Source organism: Melozone crissalis, unplaced genomic scaffold (assembly GCF_028551555.1).
Source record: "Melozone crissalis strain CALT ecotype California unplaced genomic scaffold, PUWL_Pcris_2 ptg000027l_1, whole genome shotgun sequence".
In the NCBI taxonomy this organism is placed as follows: Eukaryota; Metazoa; Chordata; class Aves; order Passeriformes; family Passerellidae; genus Melozone; species Melozone crissalis.
Genome location: NW_026535805.1, coordinates 62262310 through 62285021, shown reverse-complemented (window position 1 = coordinate 62285021; position 22712 = coordinate 62262310).

Sequence of the window (22712 nt, the reverse complement as noted above, 5' to 3'; positions counted from 1 at the left end):
CTAATGAGGCAATATTTAAGAGACCTAATTATAAGAAAAAATAAACCTTGATAACCATCTTATCCCACGTACAGCTCAAATATGACTCAGAGTTTATTTTAATAATCCTCTCAGGTTAACACTACACAGTCCAAGCTACACTGTAGCAATGCAGCAACTGAGAGATCATGAAGAGGAGCCAGGAAGTCACCCACAACAGGATGCCTGACCAAACAGAGGTGAAAGACCAGAGATGTGATATGGAGGGCTGCAAATAGCAGCCTTGAGAAAGCAGGGCTTTGCATTGCAAACTCATATCATTATATCAATTTTGGCCACTTTGCTCTGATCACCTGTGTCAACAAGGCATTTCCTCTGTTCTGTACCTTGAGCCACATTGCTGCACCTGCCCTTGAGGGAGGAGTTATTGGATTAACCCAGCTTCCTCTTATCTGTGTTTACTCACCAAAATTACTCTGCAGAGAAAACTCCCTGAATCGTCCCAGAGCTGCAGTTTCACTCATATGCAAAAACTCACATGTGGCATTAAACATACAGAGCTTTAAAAAAAAAAAAAAAAAGGAAAGGAAAAGAAAAGAAAAAAATTAGAAAAAAAAAAGTTACCTCATTGTGAGTAACTACCACAAGCCAAGCTGGGTGAAGTCACTGGGGATTTTTCTTTCCAGCACGCCCACACTGCTGGGACTCTTTCAGAGGGACAGACACCTGCAGTGCTGCTGGGCAAAGGCAAACCTTTTTTCTCCACTTTCCCTGAACCGGGGGAGAAGAAAGTGGGTAACCACCAGAACAGACAAGGAAACAGGTTCAGACATGTTACTTTTGCTGCTTGTGTTGGGCCAACAGGAAAAAAAAAAAAAAAAGGAGCAATAAGGAATTCTGCTTGCTAACACTAGTGTTGGCTTTGCACCAAAACCATGACCCTTACAACGTGTCACTATAGGATTGCTGGGCAAGCTGCTGGAGTCATTGAAGCAAGAGAGAGAAATCCCCAGATTTCCTACTGTGTGCAATTCTGCATAGCATGAGCTAACCATAACCCCCCTGAGATACCTCTTGGTTTTAGTCTCAAAATGGTCCCAAAAAAGATACATACAACAAAAAAAAGATTAGAACTACACAATATTTATCTTTAAAGCAAGTAAATTCTGATAACCAAAGAAAAAATACTTTAGCAACACTGTTTTGCTTTAAAGCAGCCTTCCAATCCTGAACTGAGAATAAAATCTCAGAGCTGTATTCCCAATTGCTGAGATGGAGCAAGATACAGCTCCTAATGAGTCTTCTCACCGAACAATCGGTTCCTTCAAGGTGAGCAGAGATTTCAACTGAAGGATAAGCAGGAAACTGTTAATGACAACCTTTAAAGGTTAGATAAGGAAACAGGTTCCAAAGTACCTTATATTTATCTACTTGGCTTTCACCTGCAGATACTTGTGCCTCTTACTGCCTCCTCTGCAGGCCATTAATGACCCACCATATTGCTTACAGAAGACTTCACAATAAGTCATTTGTGCAAAAGAATTGTCACATATACTTGGGAAAAATTGAAAATATTCTCCTTAAAGGCAAAGGAAACGGGCTACTTCTCTCACCTGTAAATGGTAATTTCCCTCTGCTGAGACCACTCTCTAATAATATAGGCCTGTACTTAGTCAAAACCAGTGACTTGCATCCTCAAATGCAGGAACTCCAAAGATACTTCTTCAACACATCTGCTGAACTTTAGCATACTGTTTTCTAAGGAACTGCATTTTTTTCCACAGCATCCTGAAGCTCAGGAAGCTCTCATCATGACATGAGGGCCAATTTAAAATTCAATGAAGACAAAACATACCAATGTAACTGATGCAAGTTAAAGCTGAATCTTGCAGCTTTCTAAGCCCTTCTGCAGACAGACAAGCAAATCCTGGTCAAAACCAGCCTATACCCACAACCATGCCAAACTGCAGTTTCAAAGAATATGCCACCCATTTTGCAAAAGTGAGAAGGAGAATAGGGTATCGGCACACTGAAATATTTTCTTAGCCTATCTTTCTAAGTACTTATAGCAGTGCTTCTGAAGTCCCCTTCTTCTGTCAAGTGGAAAATTTCTGAGATTCCAGAGGCCCACATGTGACTTGGCTAGAAAAATGCAAGGCCCAACCTTTTAGTACACAGGCCACCCACATGAACAGATCACTCACAGGACCTGGGATAAGAAGTCTGAACTCTCAAATAAATCAAGAGTTTGACCTTGGGTGGGTTTAGCAGAGCTTAGAATCAAATCTAGGGAGTCAAACACATACGAATACTGCAGCCCTCTTCTGCTACAGCTTCCTGATAGGAGAAGACAATGATCAATGTTGAAGAATAACTCAGTGAACAGGAATGTAGGGTGTTCACAGAGGTATATTGGCATACTAGAGATTTTAAGTTGTTGGGAAGAAGAGATGGGAAAACAAAATTTCTCACTAGAGGAAGGAAAATTAAAAAGGACAGAAATTAAAAAGAGTAATTGACAAATAGCACTCTCACATACAACCTGCTAAGCTGAGAGGACCTCTATACCTACAACACAGAATGTATCTAAGGTGCTGTGATAACTTGGTACAACATAATTTTCTGGTTGTTTGTGAGTTTACATAGCTGCAAGACAATCATTTTCCCCAATAAAATCATTCAGTAAGCAGGTTTCTAGTGATTCACTCGACTTCTAAAATAAACACTATCACAGCTGATTATAAGCACTTACCTGTGCTGTAACTGCTGTCATGTTCAGATACACAGGAGTATAACACTACCTTCAATAACAATACCAGAAAAATGACATTCATTTTCTAAGTCAAGCAAGGTCTTACTTTCAGCTTGAGGGCATTCAGCTGTCTGCCTGTAATAAGGGAACTTTTCAATGTCATCTCCAGGCAAGCCCAATGTTCAGGAAAAGTTCTACAAATCAAAGCACAGACCATATGATTTTGATGACAACCCGCTCACCCAAAGAGAAAAGTGCAGGATGCATGCAATCCCTTGCCTCTCCCCAGTCAAACCAATACCTTTATTTCCCCCTGCAATGGTTTATATACTGAAAAGAAAAATAACAATGGCTATTAACCATCTGCTTCTCACCCCATTACAGCTAAAATGTGGTCAACTGAATAATTTACTTCTTTTTGCTCTGCCTGGGAGATAAGATTGGTGGGAAGAAAAATTATATTCCCAGCTCCTAGCACAGGAACAAATAGGGGACCTTCAGCAAATGAGAGAGAGATCAGAGAGAGAGATAAGGTGGCCCCTATTTTCTGGTAGAGATGGAAGTGGGGATACGCTGAACACAAGAAGGCAAACCTGCAACCAGCAGGAATGTTTGAAGAAGCAGTAGATGGGAGAGGAGCCTGGAGAGACCCCCCAGGGGAAAAACATGGTGCAGGGAGGTCTCTGTGCCATATTCAGGGCTGCAGAATACACACCACATGGTGACTGTCAATATTATTACAATTTTCTGGAACTAGTTAACAAGGTCCCCCTGACAGCCTGAGAAGTTTTTATGAGACAGATTTGGTGAAGTGGGTTGAAATAAATTCACGAGAGGTGCTGGACTTCCTCTAAGTTGTGACGAGTGCTGGAGAGGCAAAAAGAGATGGAGTAGGCAAAAGTACAAGCTGGCTGTCACACCTGGGGACAGCCAAGGAGCACAGTGTTGGCCTGCACGTACACTGCGGGCTGCTGCCTGCTGATAAAGAGGCAGCATTTTTACCTCAGGGTAGCCAACATGCATGTCGAGGTAAAATAACAGTGACAATGAGGCACTACAAGTTTTACCATGAAGTGACTTGCCAAGATGAGTATTGTACCCTGCCTGGGGTTGACCTGAGGGAGTTTACCTCATGGTAAAACTAATGTGTGTTGCCTTCACTGAGATTTCTTATTCAGACAGTTGACATGTACCTTTGTTACCCCGAGGAAAAACCACTCAGGTTTTTCTGACATTGAAAATATGATGATTCACATCTTGGTGCCCTGTTCAAGAAACTGAAACCATTTTGCATTTGCTCTGGGTGTCATTAGTAATTTTTCTTCACTTACTTTCACTTAAAAGCATATAATTTGACCAATACACAGATGTATATGCTCACCAGACAGGGTTCTGAAATTTTGCAAAGAATTTTTTCATATACTGCAGATGTAATTTACTTTTCATTTCTGCACAGGGCCATGTTTCACTATGTCATTTTCTTGCAAACAGTTAAGAGGAAATTAACACAACACAAATTAAATTTTTAACCAAAATCACTCTGGAGGAATAACCCATCTTCTTCTTCTAATTAAAATAAACCTTATTGTTCAGCATTTATAAAAAGAAATTAAAGTCAACATGCAGGTGAAAACCCTTTCATGCATATATAACTCATTATTCTGCTCATGTGCCAGTATCACAACATACCAAATAAATACATATTAAACTTCTCACAAGCATTAATTATTGAGAAGAAAGCTAAATTCTTGCATGAGTATTATTGAAACATTATCAGAAACTTCCACACTAAACTCACTGGGGATCAGTTTCATACTCCTTGCATCCCTCAATACATATTCTGGACAATAACTGTAAACAATTTAGGGTAGGTATGACCCTTCCTTGTTTAAGAAATGGTCAGTACCATATATAATTTCACTCCTCCTTCACTGTAAACAATGATCAGGGACAATTAAAGCAGTTTTAATGGTTTATAAATCCTTTATACAGGATTTTAGAGAGACGTCTTTTAATTAAAGCAGTCTTGGCCTCTCTATAGAAATATAGCATAGGAATTGGGTTGTTTTTAATGTGCCTCCTTCAATTAAGCAAGATAGAACAGGCTGGTCAAGTTTTCTCTGACCCTCTTCCACACTCTCCAGCCTCAGTACAATGACCTTTCCATGGTACAATGAGCAGCCCGCAGATGGATACAACTGGTGGATGCTCTTCCATTACAGAACTCTACAAGGTTGCTCATCTGCACACAGCAGTCAGAAACACATGGTGTGCCTGTGTTAAGCATTTTGTGCTCAGTGGTAGAAAAGCTCTCAGCTGCTACCCCTGGCATTTCCCACCAGGATAACAAAATACATCTGCAGGCACATCCTGGCCAAGGTGGTGTCTCATGTTGGCCCTGCACCACCATTTTGGGTGTCTCTGCCCTTTGCATGATCATGTTAGGACTTCAAGAATGTGGGAGACGTCTGCAGCTACATCAGACACCAGGAAGCTGGGTCACATATCAGGCAGGAGTTAGGCAGGCACAAGTGAACATCTAGCTTTGGCTTAGATACTCCTCTCAGCCCTCTCAGAAGACTAGAAATTTCCAGGCTCCCAGCTACACAAACACTGGATGTCTGTGTAGAAATAGTTCTGTAGTCACAACTACTGCAGTGATGACAAACACACAAGCATAAAAACACCTACTTATCCATCTCCCAAAGCACTTCAAAGGTCAGAAGTGTTTTTCCATCCAATTAATTTGTTTTCTCTATAGGACAAATTTATGGATTGCATAGTTTAATTCAGTTGCTCTGAATTGAAATATGCAAAGACAGTATTAGCAACCTATGCATTATGTAATGCAGTAAAAGATGGCCTGGGGTTTCTACTATTTCAGAGGTTTGGGTCATGCTTCCAAACTTTATTGTAATGATAGAAAGATTAAAAAATTAGTATCCTAGTGGAAGCCAAGATCCTCATTGCCATTACCTTCATTTTGGAAGCTAGAAAAATGTCAAATATTACAAGAATCAAAATGCAAATCACAAGGGAAAACAACCAACAAGCCAAAGGAAGACCAAATCTTCCATGGCACACCAGGCCCACCTTTCATGTCCAGCATCCCACTCCTAGCAGAAGCATTTAATCACTGCCTTGGATTTTGAGAAAGACACACATAATGCACCTTACCAATTAAAAAATGCTGTATGTGGATAAGGGAAAATCCTTCCTGATCCCTACAGAGACTACCCAATGTGCTCAAATATGAGATTTAATTAAGCCTGTATTATTACTTCAAATGTTACAACTGTTCATAACGTTTTCTAGGCCCCTTTCAATTCAGCATGGCATTCACATTTACAGCCTCCTGTGGCTCAGAAGTCCAACAGCTCAGCCTCTCTCTGTGAGGCACCTTCTGTGGATGAATACAATTTACTGGCCCTTTTGCCTCATTTTCTTTATACAACACCATGCCAGGCAGAAATCTATAGCTTTTTTGATGATGTCACCCACCTCAGGCAGTCACCTCCAAATCCACATGGATGTTGGCTGAGTGATGATAGAGAAGGGAGGTTTAGAGGAGGAAAGGAAGTCATTGAAAGGTGCATCAGGACTAGCAGCACAATGCCTTCTCAAGCTTGTCTAGACACCCTGAGTTTTCCTGCATGTGCAAAATTAGGATTATATGGTGCAATGGTGCAATTATTAATAAAAAACAATAATTAATTATATTATCGTTACTTCAGCCTCCCTTCTGGAACATCCTTTGCCTTCTGCCTCTGCAATCCCACAAAAATTTACTTTTAACATGTTGAAAGCAGCAGATAAGAGAGAAACAAAACCTCAGGTCCAACTATAAAGAGAAAAGGAAGGAAGGAAGAGGGAAGGCAACAAGTTAATAATTGTTCAGAACTGAAGTCTACAGTAAAGAGGGAAATAGTTTTGTTCTGTTAAACAAACACCTTACTAATGACAGGGTCTCCTGCCCATTTCCCACAATCCTTTGGATAATTTAAAAAAAAAGGATCTGTAGGTTCAGCCTGTGACTTACATAAAGTCGATTCTGAAGAAAATTACTTGGAGGGGGAAGGAAAAAGGGGAACTAACAGGGAAGTCAATTCAGAGAAGAAAATGTTGTGGTTTTGGAAATTCTCCTCCCTAAAATTACACAGTACCTCATTTTGGAAACTGCAGAGTAATACCTCAGCAGTGCTGGAACAGAGAGAGACCCTGGGCAATGCCAGCTGACAATCAGCCCCAGCTGTGGCTGCAGCGCTGCAGAGCCAGCGAGCCTGGAGCCCTGCAGCCCATCAGCTGACTGCTGGGGCCACATCTCAGCTGGGAACAGCTTTCTACAGGGGAAACAGACATTTCCAATGGAAGTTCTTGCTTTTGAAGGACTTCAGTGTCTTCCTGCGAATCTGCACGACTGCAAGGCAGCTTATCAATAAACCAGAGTGAGCTCAGCAGAAGTCCACCAGCACTGGAGCACATGCCCGGTGTGCAGGGGCTGAGGGAGGTGGGCTTGTCCAGCTTGGAGAGATGGCTTTAGAAAACAGCAGGCCCCCAGGGCTTAGGAGGATAACCAGCACGGAGATAGAGGCATGCTCTTCACAGTGGTACATAGTGGGAGGGCAGCGAGCATAAGTTGCAAGCAGGGTTCAGACTGGATTTGAGGAAAATATTTTTTCACAACAAAAGTCTTTGAAATCAAGCAGGGGAATAGGATGTCCAGAGGGGTTCTGCAATCTTCATTCCTAGGGGCTTTCAATACCTGACCAAAGTCCAGAGCAACCAGGTCTGAGCTTTTAGCTGACCCCATTTTGAGTAAAAGGTTTCACATCAGGCTAAGTCCCCTCTAACCTGAATGATCTTATGATCTTAAAACACTCTGCCTGCTCCACCATACATAGATTTTTAAGAACTGAACCATTTGGAGCAGATGAACTCATTCAGATGCAAACCACACCATCCCCTTGCATCTCCTTTAAATTGTGTTAGAAATCATTCAGCTTATCATCATCATCAGTGCCCATCTATTTGCAGTTTGTGTGACTAGAGATCTCATCAAGTAATTCTGTTATCTGACACTTGTTTATAAACCTTTCTACAGCATTTACAAGTGCTGTACAAACAGAGCACTAATGATAATGAATCAAGGCTCCTGGAACATCCAGACCACATCCTGCAGCCACCCATTCCCTGCAAGGCTTGGAGAGGCTCTGTCCCCTCCCTTTAGATGTTTTAATTCTGTGTCTTTATGAATTGCCTGTGATACTGAGGAGCCTGTTTGCACTCCAGCACAGTATCATTAGGCTTTACTATCATTACCTACCTAAAAGTTTTGAGGAGCAAGCAGAGCAAATGCAGCAATCTCTTCTGGGTACTAATGCTTCTATTCCTGTTAATGTCACACTTGTGAAATCTGTCAATATCAAACAAGCATCTAGTATCTAATGAAAGACTTTGGCAAGCTCTCAGCAGTCTTGGGATCAGCCTCTGAAATGTGAGGACATTCAGCACACAACAATAAATGCACTGGTCCATATGGGTCCTGAGGTCATTAAAGTCCAGCACAAAGTATATGAAGTCACTGCAAAGATTCTAATAAAACTTTACAGGCTTTGGAACAAGCAAACAGAGCAGGAACAGCAGATTGCTATGATTTTGGAGAGTATTGTGATTTTCGCGTTTGGCAAAGCAAAATGTTAAGAATAGGAATCCAGGGAACTACAAAAGTATAAACTTCAAACTTTTCACTGTCCTATAACACAGTAACATCACACTCTTCAAAGTACTCATTTCTGCAACACCTCTGCAAGGTAAATACAGCACCCCTGTTCTACAGATTCAGAAGTGAGGCACTGGAAAACTAAGTGGTATGCTGAAAACCATACCATGAACAGAGAACTGAATCCAGGTCTCCCAAATCCCAGACCATTATCTAGACCTGGTAGACATGGCTAACATATATTTTCTTACAAAAATTTAGGTGTTTTCATCCTCAGAACTAGTCTGCAAAGATTTTCTAAAACACTTCATCTTCTCTCAATTTACCAAGATTTCGATTTCTCAAAATTTAGACAAACATTTGACTGAAATGTAACAAAGTGTTCAAACTAGATCACTTTTTAGCATTGTGAAGTGAAATTACCTTGGAAATTTTTAATTGCATGTGCTTTTCCTACCTTTTTATTTCTTTTTTTGTACAAGAATAAACCACTGCTTGTTGAAAAGATGCAAAAACTGGGGTCGTGGTGTCTAGAAACTACAAGATTAGACAAGTAAAATCTACCACAACACCTGCTGCTCTTCTAGATGCCCCACACACAGCACTTTTAGCAAGAATTACTGAGTCAAGAGATACCTAATTAGCACTTAGTCTGCATCCGACCTTCTGCATCTGACCCAGGTGCAGAAATGAATATGATAGCTGAAGTTTCAGTTTTCTAGCTTTCTGTTTTTAATGAAAAAACTGTTCTTCTGTCAAGCAAGAGTTTAATGGAAGTTTTTTTTTTTTGAGCAGTCCCATTGCTAAGTACTCTCAAGGCCCATTAATTCACCCAGTAAGGGCATTTAGTGTCTCTAAGTGCTCAATACTTTTGTACTTGACCCTCTGGGATCAACATAACATGATACTCAGAGGCAGGAAAGTAGTTCCAAGTAGCACAAAACCTAAAAGTGTTGGTGCACATTCGCTGGCAGATTGAACTGGGATGGATGAAGCATTCAGCAGCTGTCGTCTCCATCCCTCTTTTGGAAGCCACCATCCCAGGAAGGCTTTAGCACAACAAGTATCCCCTCTGGAGTCAGCAGGAGCCCACAGGAGGAGAGGACAGCAGGCCCTCAGCTCCCTGGCCGGGGTGCAGGCCCACATCACATCCCACGAGCCCATGGCAGGCACAGGGTGGGGAGGGAGGGGAGCTGGGAGCCGTTTCTCCTTCAGCTGCCTCTGACTGAACTCTCACCAAGCGTGAGTCAACACCCAAAGCCGGTTAGAGGGCTGCCAGCATACAGCTCTGCTGGTTTATAAAAAGGAATGACCCTACAAAAATAGTTAGGGTTCAAACCTTCAAGCATGCACATCTGCTCCTTGAGACAGACTCTAAGGTCACTTTGAATCACAAAGTGAAATACATGGCTAGTGAAATCCAAGAAAAATGACTGCCTTTCCCCTTGAGTCTGAACTTTTATCTGCTCATCTGAACATTTTGCAAAAAACAACAGAAAACCTATTACAAAGATTGCTGGTGCATGAAATGATTGAGAAATATTTGCAGTTTGAAAGCAGTTTCACTTCCTGCCTGATACCACAATGAAGCTTTTTAATAAAGTTAACATCGCTGTTATTTGTTTTACACTTATGTCCTTATTTTGTCTGTTTTATATTTCTTGAATACTTCTGTTAAAGAAAAAAACCACATCTCCTAAAGGCAGAAGTTCCTGAGTTTTCATTGTAAGTCACACTGCTGATAATGTAATAATGTTTCTAATAATAATACTTTATGCTTACACTGTAGAGCAGCTTTCATCCAAACATTTCAATGCATCCTACCAATTTTAGCTAAGCTACCTAAATATAAGCATACCATTTAACAGCTGGGCAGCTTGAAAGATTTTGTGACCCTCTTTCCACAAGCATACAGGCTGAAGAAGTATGTAATGGAGTCCTGAGTTAAAATACTTCAGGAACCATTAAACTATACTGCCTGTGCAACACCTATTCACAGCAGTTAAGCTCCAGAGCTGATAGAATACTAATTAAATTAATTTTGCAAATGCTTGTGTGCTGATATTTGTAAGGTTGTGTTCCAATATGCTTATGTATCCAATAAGCTGTTAAATAGTCATAAAATGTATTTGAGTCGTGAAAGTAATGAATTTCAGCATGAATAACTATCTAAAGACAGTCCTACGGAATAGAAAACATAACAAAAAGCTATCATATGTCCCCTACTATTATTTTTGGTTACTTAAAATGTTTCAGCTGCCCACTCAAAAAGCCACGTGAGCACTATCGTAATCTTGCAGGCTCTGTCTCTTTCTAGAAACTGCTTGCACAGTGTCCAGAATAAAAAAGCTAAATTTGTTCATTGCATTTTAAACCAATACAATTAAATACAAACCCAAATAACATCCTGACCCACAAGGGAATTGCTACAAGGATGGCTGGCCAATTGTTCTTGCTTTTAGTTCCAAAGGACGCTCTCTGGTTTCTTTAACAGCCTCTTCCCAGGTGGTGTAATTGGCAGCATGGCCATTACCCACTAAAATCACCCAGCCAAACTTTGGTAACATAGTGATAACCCAGCCCATGCTCTGCACTGCCTCAAAGGTCGTGTTTCTTGCATCTTTTTCTGAAGCCATCTGGGGGCACCTGTTGGCTGTTGGACTTGCTGGACTCCGGGCCACTTTTGCAGGATGATGGACATTCTTATACAACTAAATAATGTGATACATATATATTAAAAGTCTTTCCTTTTTAACAATTTTCTTCCTATATGGAGAGTTAGACAAGCATATTTAAAATGCATAGAGCTAAATGAGTTGCAAGACCCACACCAAAATATGATTATGGTTAGTGACAAATGCGCGAAATACGCAGTAAGATAGGGTGTGAAGGGCAGGAAGCAAAGATGATATCTGGGTGATTCATGTGTGCCTTTGTCTTCCAATCAAAAAATCAAAAAATGTATTGCCCAGGGACGATCCCAGAGTAAGCTGGTGTGAAATCATGACAATATGTACATTCCTTCTGCCTAGGTAGACTTGTGTTAGATCCTTCCAGTGCAGCACACTGGAGGGTTTAGGGACCAGGACCTGAAACAACTGGAAATAGCAGAAATCCTAGAGAAAAGCTTTTTCTGATGTGAAGAGTTTTCCTTCCTCTTAAGGGAGTCCTGACAGCAGTCTGAGGCTATCACTGTTCTCTGTCTCAGCTTGCAGATTGCCCACTGCCCACCATGACAAGGGAAGGGCTGATGGCCAGCAGACACACAGGATTTGCAGCACATGTTTCCAGGTGGGCAGCGTCACCATGGGACCTGCAGAACCTCCAGTGCTTTAAAATTCTGCTTTTATCCCTCCTTCTTTCTTTAAGCATACAATTTCTTTTTTGTTTTCTGATCTTGACTATGCACTCAAACACACAGAGATCATCAAGGCACCAGGGCAGGGCTGGGCTGGCAGTGTCCCTCTGTGCATGCACACTTGTGCACACACACACCTGTCAGGATGACCACATTTCAAGCAAGACACCAACAGTGGACAACAACTGAAGTGCAATATATGAAAGGAAACATGGAAATTTGAGGACAGCTTTTCCCAGTTTCAGCAAGAGAAACAGGGTTAACTTATAACAAGGGACAAGGTATTATAATGATGGAATCATCACTGTACACTTTTTTTCCTGGTAATTCCCAGAATTTCCACTGTCTGTGTGAGGATATCTTCTATGCCCATACCCTACATCCTTGCATTCCAACCTACTAACCTTACTCTTTCCCAATACCTTCATGTCCACCACTCCAGCTTCTTATGGCTATCAAAACTCCATACAGACCTACATACCTGGATCATACAGAACATATATATCTATATTCATTTTTGGGCATATGAAGAATATTTAGGCAACAATCGAATTCCTTGAACCTTCTGTGTTCTTCAAACCCTTTTCTCTGCATTGCCCAAGATTTAGGACAAAACCTGGTATCCCCTTTTAAAAACAGATAAAGACACAAACTGCAGTGTTAAGAGTCCTGGGAATTGCATCTGTCCACACATATTTTCCACTAGACCTGAACACTTGTCAGTCAGGCTACTAGCTTGGTCAGACTGTATTTGTTCAACCTGTTTGGCTAACATATAGAATATATATGCATCTATCATATGAAGAATGGATGTTACTATGTTGATGGGCACTGTAATATATTACAGGTTGCACAATAAAACAAAACAATCACCTATGTCATAGGAATAACAATTGGTAAACATGCTATCTCCCTATTTATGCAGCATTTCAGATTTTGTCTGGCTTTTACTGTACTGCAAGCTACATTTGCTTTGTGTTAAGTTACCCTTCTCTTTTATTCTCCTTTCAAATCAATGGAGATTTGTTCTACAGTTACCAATTTTTTTTTTCTTTTCTTATATACCTCTCCACTATCCACATAAATGCAGCAAGATCAACCAGACAAGTGCAACTAGAGCAGTCTTGGAAATAACAGGAATAAAGCAATATATCCCTTAACCCTTCCTTCAGTACACAAACAAAAAGTTGCTAAACAGTACAAGCCAGCCGACCTGAAAATCTCCAGCATTGTTCTCTTCTTGATCCTGATTTAAAAGGCAAAACAAATTGGAAAATGCAGGAGAGGAAAATAAAGGCATAGACAAGTACAGTTTTAAGGACAAAAATAAATTCTCATGTAGGGCATTGTAACAAATTTCCAAAGCTTTTTCTGGTGTATACCAAATACCTTCTCGTTGATACAACTAACAGAGGATATAGCAGTCTATTGATCCAGTTAGCAGAGCTACAAGTTGTATGCAAGTACACAGACACATATTAAACACATTTTGGAAACAAAAAGTAGTTTTTAGTACATCACTCCTCTCAACATGGCTGTAGCAATGCTGCCAATTGTGCTGCAGTTTAATATAGATTTCCTATGGAAATTAATTCCACATGCTGAAGGCTTACTGGTTAATGCTGATGAGTCACTCATTTATCTGTTTTGCATTTGTTGACTGTCAATGTTATAGAATAACCCTCACCTTCTCTTGTTATGAGACAGTGAATAGTAGCTCCTCATGTTTCCTCTGTTCAGTAGTTTCCAATAATTGCCTTATGCTTCTCAAGGAAATTTTACAGTGTACTATATGTTTTTTCATACAGGCCTCAAGATCTTCACACTCTTATTTAGTCTTTTTTGTTTCATATGAACTTTTTGAGGCAATCAAATATTTATAGTATAATTAGTAAGCTCCTAAATTGTAGAGTATATTGTTAATATTTTCCTTATCAGTCTGTTTCCTTGCAGATAAAAAACAGTTGTTAGGTGAAGACATGTAAGCATCATAGCTAAAATGAGAGTGGATGTTGTGTATTTGCTTTCTCCGTGTGATCTCATGTAATTGTGCAGGGCTGACTGAGCGTGTTAAGGGTATAGTTCAGTTTGAGATGGAGTTTTGCAAGGAAAGCATTGTTAACCAAAGCTGGATCCTCTTACTTTGGTTTTTATTCTACTCTATTCTACTTCAGCAAGATTTCACCTGGGAGATTTGCAGCTCAGAAACAGCCTGAAGTCATTGTCTCACATTAAGGAAGCATATCTAGGGAGACCAATTTCCCTTCTGTGTTATCAGTGCTCTTCGTGTAAGTGATAATTATAGGTCAGGGCTTCATTCTCAGCTTACCACAACAATCGTGAAACTATTAATGTCCACTGAGTTTCTCCCAATACAATAGAGATTTCCAAACCCTGCAATCAGTTAAGATAAATATTACAATTTTGTAAATGACCTTCTGAGGATCCTGGTGACCATATGTTTGAATCCCAACATGCATACTGGACATAAACAGCACATTATTTCCAAACAGATTATGAAATTGGTGTTGTTAAAAGCAACATTTGGTAAAAAGTCCTTCAGCGAATTAATTCCTGCACTTAGCAGAAAGCAAGAAAACAATTGTTTCCTGTAATTGGACAGTTTGATTAGAGGCAGGTGGTGCAGAGCTGAGAAAACTGGAGCCATGAAGCCAATTTTAACATCAAGTACGCTTCCTTTTCTTTAGGATCCAGAAGCATAACATGTAAATTGCTTCCCAAAAAGAAAAATCAGTTTCTATTTATTATCCCTTCTGGTACTCTATCCATAGTACAAGTCTGCAGCTTGGAAAGAGTTGCACACTTGATGCTCATCATACACAATGATACAGGTATAAAAAGGACAGAGACTTGAGAGGAAAAAAAAAGAAAAAGTAAAAAGAAAAAATGTTTACAATTTCCTTGAAAGGGTAGGCAAGACGTGGTGTTGTGGCAAGGACCTTTTCTTGTAAACCCCAATTCAAACAACATACCCTCACTAATTATCAACTGTAGCTTTATTACTTTTGTTACCAGTAGTCTGAGGAGTCCTAGTGATGAACCCCTGTTCTGGGCAGCATACAAAGAAGCATCTTGGACTGCAGTAGAATTATATTTAATTTGTCTCTTGTTGAAATTTCAGTGTGTATCAATCTCAATTACCACACAAGTAAATACAGTAACCAGGTCTACTCACCCAGCCTCAGCCCACATTAAGCCAGACATCATATCTACACAAGAAGAAACTGAAGTCCTGCCATGGGATGGGAAAGAGGTTGACCATTTTATACACAGCTGATGTTAAAGCACACAGAATACTGAACATTGAACTGAGATAGAATTAGTTTTCTTCTTTATAACCCACTCCACACTGATCATTCACAAGAGTATGGCTTAAACAACTGAAGGATAAAAGCCCCAGTGAAAAATTTGCTGCTGGTGTAGGCCAACATATAACTTTGATCAGTATGACGGCACACCAGGAACTGCCAGTGCCACCAACCTCTCTGGAAGCTGACTCCTCATGTGTTGAGGTGGGAGATGCTCATCACTCCCATTCTGACACGGTGCAGAGGACGTGACCTCATCCCACCCACTCCGACCGAGAGCCCGCGGCACATCTTGTCAGCGGCGAGAACAGGAAGAGCGCGCCGCGCTGGGCCCGCTGCGTGGGAGGAGGAAGCCGCCTTGGTTAGTGTCACCCAGCGCGACTGCGAGCGCTGCACACTCCCACTCCAACCACCTGCATCCTACTAGCGAGCTGCACCTCTCATCTGGACTGAGATGCTGTGTGAGCACAAATTTACACCCCATGCTGCCGGGAAGGGGGAGGCCTGTGCAAATGGTGGCACTAAACCACTAAGCGTGGTGAGCAATGTGGTGGCAGGAAGGAGCTTCTCAAGTGCAAGGCAAAACTTGCAAGGGCCACTCCCAGGCTTATGAGCCTTCCCTGTCACCCTGCTCACAGCTGGGCCCCATTCCCCCGCCTAACCATGAGTGTGGGAGTGCCTTTGGGCAAAGCTTCCTCCAGAAGCACTGTCTAGTGAGGCACATTAGCGAAATGCACGCAGATCGGGTCAGAAGCATCGGCAGTGTGATCACAGCGAGGGCTGACACCTGTGCAGAATACAGGTGGATGACTTAAAACATGTGACAGAGTAGAACAAACCAGCCCAGCTGGTGCTGGAATGAGAGACAAGTAACACACGTGGATATGTTGGTACTATTACAACAGCAATATTTCCACAAGGAAGATAAGTACTGAACAATATCTTTACTGTACCAGGCACACACTTAGCTTCAGTTAGCATCAGCCATGCATGACCTCTTCTCCATCTATTCTTTCCCTCTATAAGGTATTTATTGCAGGCATATTTGCAGGGCAAGTGACTTTCTGCATCAGTACTTGCACCTCTTAAATGAGAGTAACATGCTGTATATTACACCTCAAATATTTACAAGCTAGACTTAGAAACAATGTAAGAGTAAGGGACAGCAGAAATTCCAAGTGGTTGCTTAATGCCAGAAAAATGCTCTTTGTTAAAGAAAATCACTATGAGAAACAGAAGTGAAACTATATGAAACCTAGGAATGTCTTCGTGTCTCTAACACACTTCATTGGTCAGTGCTAGTAACTTGTGAGTTCCAGCTCAAAATATCATCTTTTTCTTAGTTGTCCCAAAATTGTACTTACTTTGCCATTAACTCTTCCAGAGCAGTGCAACCAGGATCCAGAAAGATGATTGTCAAGCCCAGCATTGGTTCAGTAGTGACCAGACAAAAGGATTTGATATAATAGTTAGAGTCATCACCCACAAGATGGGAAATAAGGCACTTTCTGAGCAACTCCTGGAGCTCAAGCCTTCCTTGGCAAGTCTCTAAGACACCCACTAAGATGAGAGGAAAAGGAGCTGTTCTGAACATAACACTCTGGATGCTGGTCTGGAAGAGGCTCCCTAAAACTAGAAATTTGCTCCTCAGCACTGAATAAGCTTGATCATCCTGTGTTACATTTATAATATCCACTTACTCCATAAGATTTGTGAATTTAATTTAAGGCCAATATCAATCCACCAAAAGTCCATTTCCTCTGAGAAGCCAAAACAAAAAAAAATCTCTTTGGTAGAGACAGTATTTCTCAGGAAATCATGCTGACTGTGGATAATCAAATCCCACTATTTAAGCTCTCTCACTGTACTCCTCTTCAGGTTTTCCAGCCTCCTCCAAGTGGATATTTCCTCTTCTCATACTACAGTATTTACCTGAATGATGCAAAAGCAAAGCGATACACTGGACAAACGTGGAATAAAGTCAACACAGATTTTAAAGATGTTTGGGCATTTAGCTCCCTTGGCATTAGGAACAGGACATCTCACAAAATCTGCTTGTTAGAGTGGGACTGGAACACAAATGCATTGGTCTGTGCAGCTGGAGTCAGATGGTCATGTTTGAAAACAGTCTTTTATCACCAAAGAGGAGAGAAAGCAGGCACAAATCAGCTAGACATAACATCAACAGCTATGCAAGGGAGGAGGAATTCCTGTCCTTATTTTGTTAAATCTCTAGCAATTCTAGCCTAACTAGGCCTAGTCCAGGAGCAGCTGCTACTGAGAAATGCAGTGTTCTCCCTAACCTGCTATTTTTCACTTCAGGCACAAGACACCTCTCTCAGTTCATCCTGTTGCAACAAATATTCTGCAGCACACACACTAATAACAACACAAAGATTCTACTAAAACAAACCCTCCAAGAAACACTGGCTCTCCTGGGAGGAGAAGCTGAGAGAGCAAAGACACTATGGCTGTTTTTACTGAAGGTGCTCAGATACTTCAGCTATGAGTGTGATGCAGAAACAGAAATTAAATAGAAACCACCCAGCAGACAAGACTCTGATCTACTTGGATTCTCTCTAGGTCATCACTGACATTTCACACTCTTGCTGGTCCTCCAGCACCTCCCAGTTTTCTCATGTTTTCCCAATTGCCTCAGAATTCAGAGAAACTGGTTACCTAGGCATGGGTTATATCGACCTTGAGAAATTGAGTTTCCAGGCATTTCGATTTCATGATCACCTGTGCAGGTCTGATCCTGATCTTCTCTAGTAATTCTCTTTTCTCCCTTGGGAAATTTCTGCCATCTGTTCCCTTATTCTTTCCTGAAAATGGAGGCAAAAATATAGCTTTTAGCAACACCCTCAGTAAATGCATTCACTTTCTCTCATAGGCCATATCATCTCTTTCAGTAGCCTGTTACTCAAAATGCACTGCAAGCAAATACATTTAATTGTGTTTTAAAGTGAGCAAAGGTTTCAATTACCAGTTTCATTCTTGCCCAGTGCATATATTTATTTCAAACACTTATGCATGTTTCCTTTCATTCACCATCTGTCTTATTTTATTTCCATTCATTCTTTCTGTTATGCATTGTCATCTAATGTAGAGCATTATGAAGGAAGTCAGGTCTTCTAATTCAACCGCTTATCCCTCAAACTCATGGTGTGACCCTGTGTGTGTCATTAAGCCTTAATAAGCCTCATTTCCTACCTTTAAAAAGGATATTGCCTGTTTGAACCATTACATTAAAATTGTTCAATTTAATCAGAGTAGCAACACTTTATAAATGTTAGGTACTATTTCCATTTCATGCCAATCATGCCACCCACATTAATAAACTCCTTTGTGTTTACTTCTGGGCTCATACATATGTCAGAATCTACTCTCAGGCTCTGGGTCCACAATAAACAGGTAAAATTCACTTTGTAGAGATCTGTCTTGCTCCTGAACAATTTTCCCTTCTCAAAAGCTTTCCTCCAAAAACTATCCTTCATGAAAACATGCAGAGAAAACCTGTTAAAAAGAAACTGATTTTTTGAGCTGAACAACAGATAATGAAACTAGTTTGGTCACCTATTCTGCTGATTGCTCTCTTTTTTTAGTAAGAGTATCTGAATGTACAGGTACACCCAAAGCATTTTTTAATACATTGCAATCAACACTAAAATGAGGAACGAGACTCTAGGAAAGATAATTTAGGGATGGACTCCATCTATTTATTTGTGGCTCAAAGAGCTACAGAAAGCCTGTAACACTCAAATAGTGGTAATGAATTGAAAATTCACACAATGTGTTTTGCTTTGGCTTGTTTGGGGTTTTGTTCAAGTTTGGTTTTTTAACTCTAGTATGATACAACTCTAAACTGTTGGCAGAGATAAGTTACTCCTGTTTTAGTTTTGAAGTGTCTCATTAATATTTAGCTCCACAAATTCTAGTTTCTTTAGCGAAGCAAAAATATCTTTCCTACTCAGAGTAACTCAGCAAAACCTCATTTGGTTACTGCCACTGGAAACTTTGCAGTCACAAGTCCAGGTGGCCTTTGTGCTTCAGGCAATAATTTGCTAACACCTTTACACTTCAAGCCCCAGCTACATTCCTGACATGCTCAAAACTCCTCTAAACATCTTTTGCACATTAGACCATTCAAGAAATACAGAATCAGACCCAAGGACAGCAGAACATGTGTTGTACAGTTTACTGGGGTAGAAACATCTCAATTATCATTTGTCCTTGCTTGTAGGAGGTTATATCAGCTCTTCAGGTCTGGTTGCTCTAGCAGAGTGAACTGCCTATCAGTTGCTTTCTGTTATAAAGTCAGACAGAGTCTGCTCTGGGCACCTTCAGTAACACACATGGGTGGGACACAGTTTATAAGTGGAAGAGTTTGGGGATTTTTGTTATTTCTTTGAAGTAGGAAGGCTTGATCAATGGCTTGTCCCTAGGCATTGAAAAGACTGGAGCAGAGTTGAGTGCCTATTTCATGTCTAATATTTCTCTCCTCTGACCAGATAAAAAAGAATAGGGAGAAAACACAGTCATGACACTTTACCTCAGTGAATCTGTAAGGCAAAATTACTCACATTTGGGCATTTAGTGCTCCATAGCAGGAGCAATCCAGGCAACTTTAAGGCTCTGAAAACCTCAACATTTTCTCTACGATGCACTTCACCTCTTTTTTTTTAGTGATTCCTGACTAGTTGTTACAAAGCTCAAAACTGCCATATATACCTCTGTAAGAATGCAGTTACTTTTCTGTCCTGGCCCCTTAGATATTTCCCCTCAGCCAACATTCATGAGTTTTTTCCAGGATTTTGTTTTCTAAAATTTTCCTTCTTCCTACAACATCAAAGCTATCTATTTTTTAGGTCACCTGGTGTCTCAAGGCCTCACCACTAGTTTCTTCCTATCTGATTCTCTAAACCTCCTGCAGAGATCTCTGCCCACTAACCACTATTAAAGAGCAAGTAGGGGCTGCAGAAGATCTGACACCTCAGCAACTATTTTGTTTGTTCTCAAGGTGTGAGTGACTACTATCTTTCATTCATCACCCAAAGACAACTATACACATTTACCAGCCAAAAGAGCACTGCTACATAAATACTAGTGCTAGCATTACACAGATTGTTACATCTATTCTAGATGGATAACATTTCTCTGTTGTCTTCTGCAAGTCTTTCTTTGACTTCAGGCTTTAATTTTTCCTTCTTCCCTACACGAGGATATTTCTCCCTGTGCTCTATTTTCACAACAGTACAGCACTTCCCAAGAGGTTATGGATATATTTGGCAACATCAGGCTCTTCTACTCCTTCTTTCCCACGAGTTCCTTACACCTAGAGCTCAGCCATCAGCCTGCTGCAACTTTCACTCCTCCCATATATCTGCTTGAGAAGTGCTGAGTAGCATAATTTGCTTGAACCTCTCACTTTTGCAGTCACCCAGCTTTGGAGGCCTTGTCCTAAGGCACATCTCCCTGCAGTGAAATACTCACTTCTTTAGACTCACACGTGGCAGACTCATCCCCCAGAAAAAAAAGGGAAAGGACTTGTTTCACCTACAGATCTTACAGGCTCAGCTGATCCCCTGGTAGAGGAAGACATGTAGAATAAGTATTGCTGCCATAAATTGTAGGTAGTTAAAAGAAAAAGAACCCCATGGAGAAATCTGAAATCTAATCTCAGACAGGCAGCAATCTAAAATAAACTACAGCTGGTGTTTCAGCTTTGATTCTGCTGCCACCAAAGGCAAATGGCACAATTCCCATTGATTCCAATTAAATCATAGACTAGGTCCTCTTCTTACTCATCTTTCTTTTTTTGATGCCTCTGTCTAATTTTTGGTTGTAATTTCCCTGCAATACTGCTCTTAGGACCATAAAAAATTTCTGAGAAATCCATACAAGTGCAAATCTTGGTACTAATTTTTTAACAAGAAAATAGGGAAGATTTTTAACTCTCCTAATTAATGGCATGAAAGGAAAAGCAGCATGGCTTTATGCTAATGGTTTAGTTGGTTTCACTGGTTAGGGCTAGAATCTGTCCTAAGAACCAACATACCTTCTCTGCATCCTCTACACTTCAGAAAAAAGCACTCTCTTACGACAGTGAATACATAAATACAAGAATGCAACTTTTAACCATTTTGCAGCTGGTGTTTAACCCCTTTTGCATCTAGCTTGCATGACCTTGATATGCCTTATCTGCCAAAGCAGAACATGCACACACTTGTTTTTAGGCTGCACTCACACACCTGTACGGAGGACGCTGTGGTGCTGTGCAACATCCCTGCATTGGCGCTGCCATTCTTGTGGGAGTGGCATTGCCACAAGTTATGCAGCTTTTTGCTTCTCTCACTGTTCTTACAAGGACAGCCAGAGGGTCTCTTGGTTTCCACTTCAATGGTGACACAGAGCATGACACTGAATCTATGCTGTGGGCAGTTCAGCTGCAGCTGTTTTCAGACACTTGCCGGCAAAGTTTCAGGGTTGTCAGCTCCCGCATTTTACTGGGCTCCTTGTCCTCTTTCCTGGAGGCCTGCCCTTGAAACTCTGGCCTTCATGGTTGCAGACAAAAGCCTGAAAACACAGAATCTCACAGTATTTTTAAGTGTGACTCATGACTTTTGGCCATGAAGGGCACATACGATTGCCTCCTTTCAACTTCCCTTTGTCTCTTTGCATGCAGCCGCACCTGCAGATGTTCAGGGAGGAGTGCCTGCACTCATCCACCCTAAAAGCAGCTTCTGTGTATGCAAAAGTCAGCACCCGCTTGCACAGGTGTCACTATTCCCAACGGGCGGGTGCAGAGGTTCTGCTTGATGGGGCTACATGTGTATAAGCAGCTGCCCCTTTGAGCAAACTAGCCTCTGAACATCACATTTTAGCAAAATAGCACAGCTTTTTCCATGTGCTCCATCCACAGAACATTTTTTAAGTAGTTTTACAATGTTAGATAAACAGATATTTATCTCAGACTTTTTTTTCCACTTTCACTATCTGACCTTCGCAGTTATTTCCCACAAAGCCCAGAGCTCAGTTAGCTGTTTCTAATGGCTGCTGTTCAGAGCGCTCAGCTCACAGAGGAAGAACCAGCCCAAACCAACACCAGGGCACAAGGGATTAGAAGTGCCCATCATCATCACCACCAGTCCTTCTCAGCTTTCTCCAGGGCCTGGGGGATGTATGGCCCTGGTCCTATAACCAATGTGGCTGGGATGCTGGCAGGCCAGTCAAGGAACAAGCCACTCTGCCCTGTACCTCCTCCCAAACGAACGTTCCCTCTTGACTTCACAGCAAGCCAGGGTCATATAGCAACACAAAACCAAAAACCTTTATAATTTAAGTTCATCTTAAGACAGATTTTAAAAAGATACACCAACAAAAATGTCACAGAGCTCTGTCATTTTGCCTCAAAGAAAGCAAAAGAGGTTTGATCCTTCTCCAGACCAAAAGGCCAGAGCCTTGACCCACCCCAGCAGAATCCCATCCTGGGACTCTGAAGGCAGAAGACCTTCAGCAAGCTGGCAACAAGTTTTCTATATCAGGCAGATCACCCAAAGCACCTTGCTGCTTTCA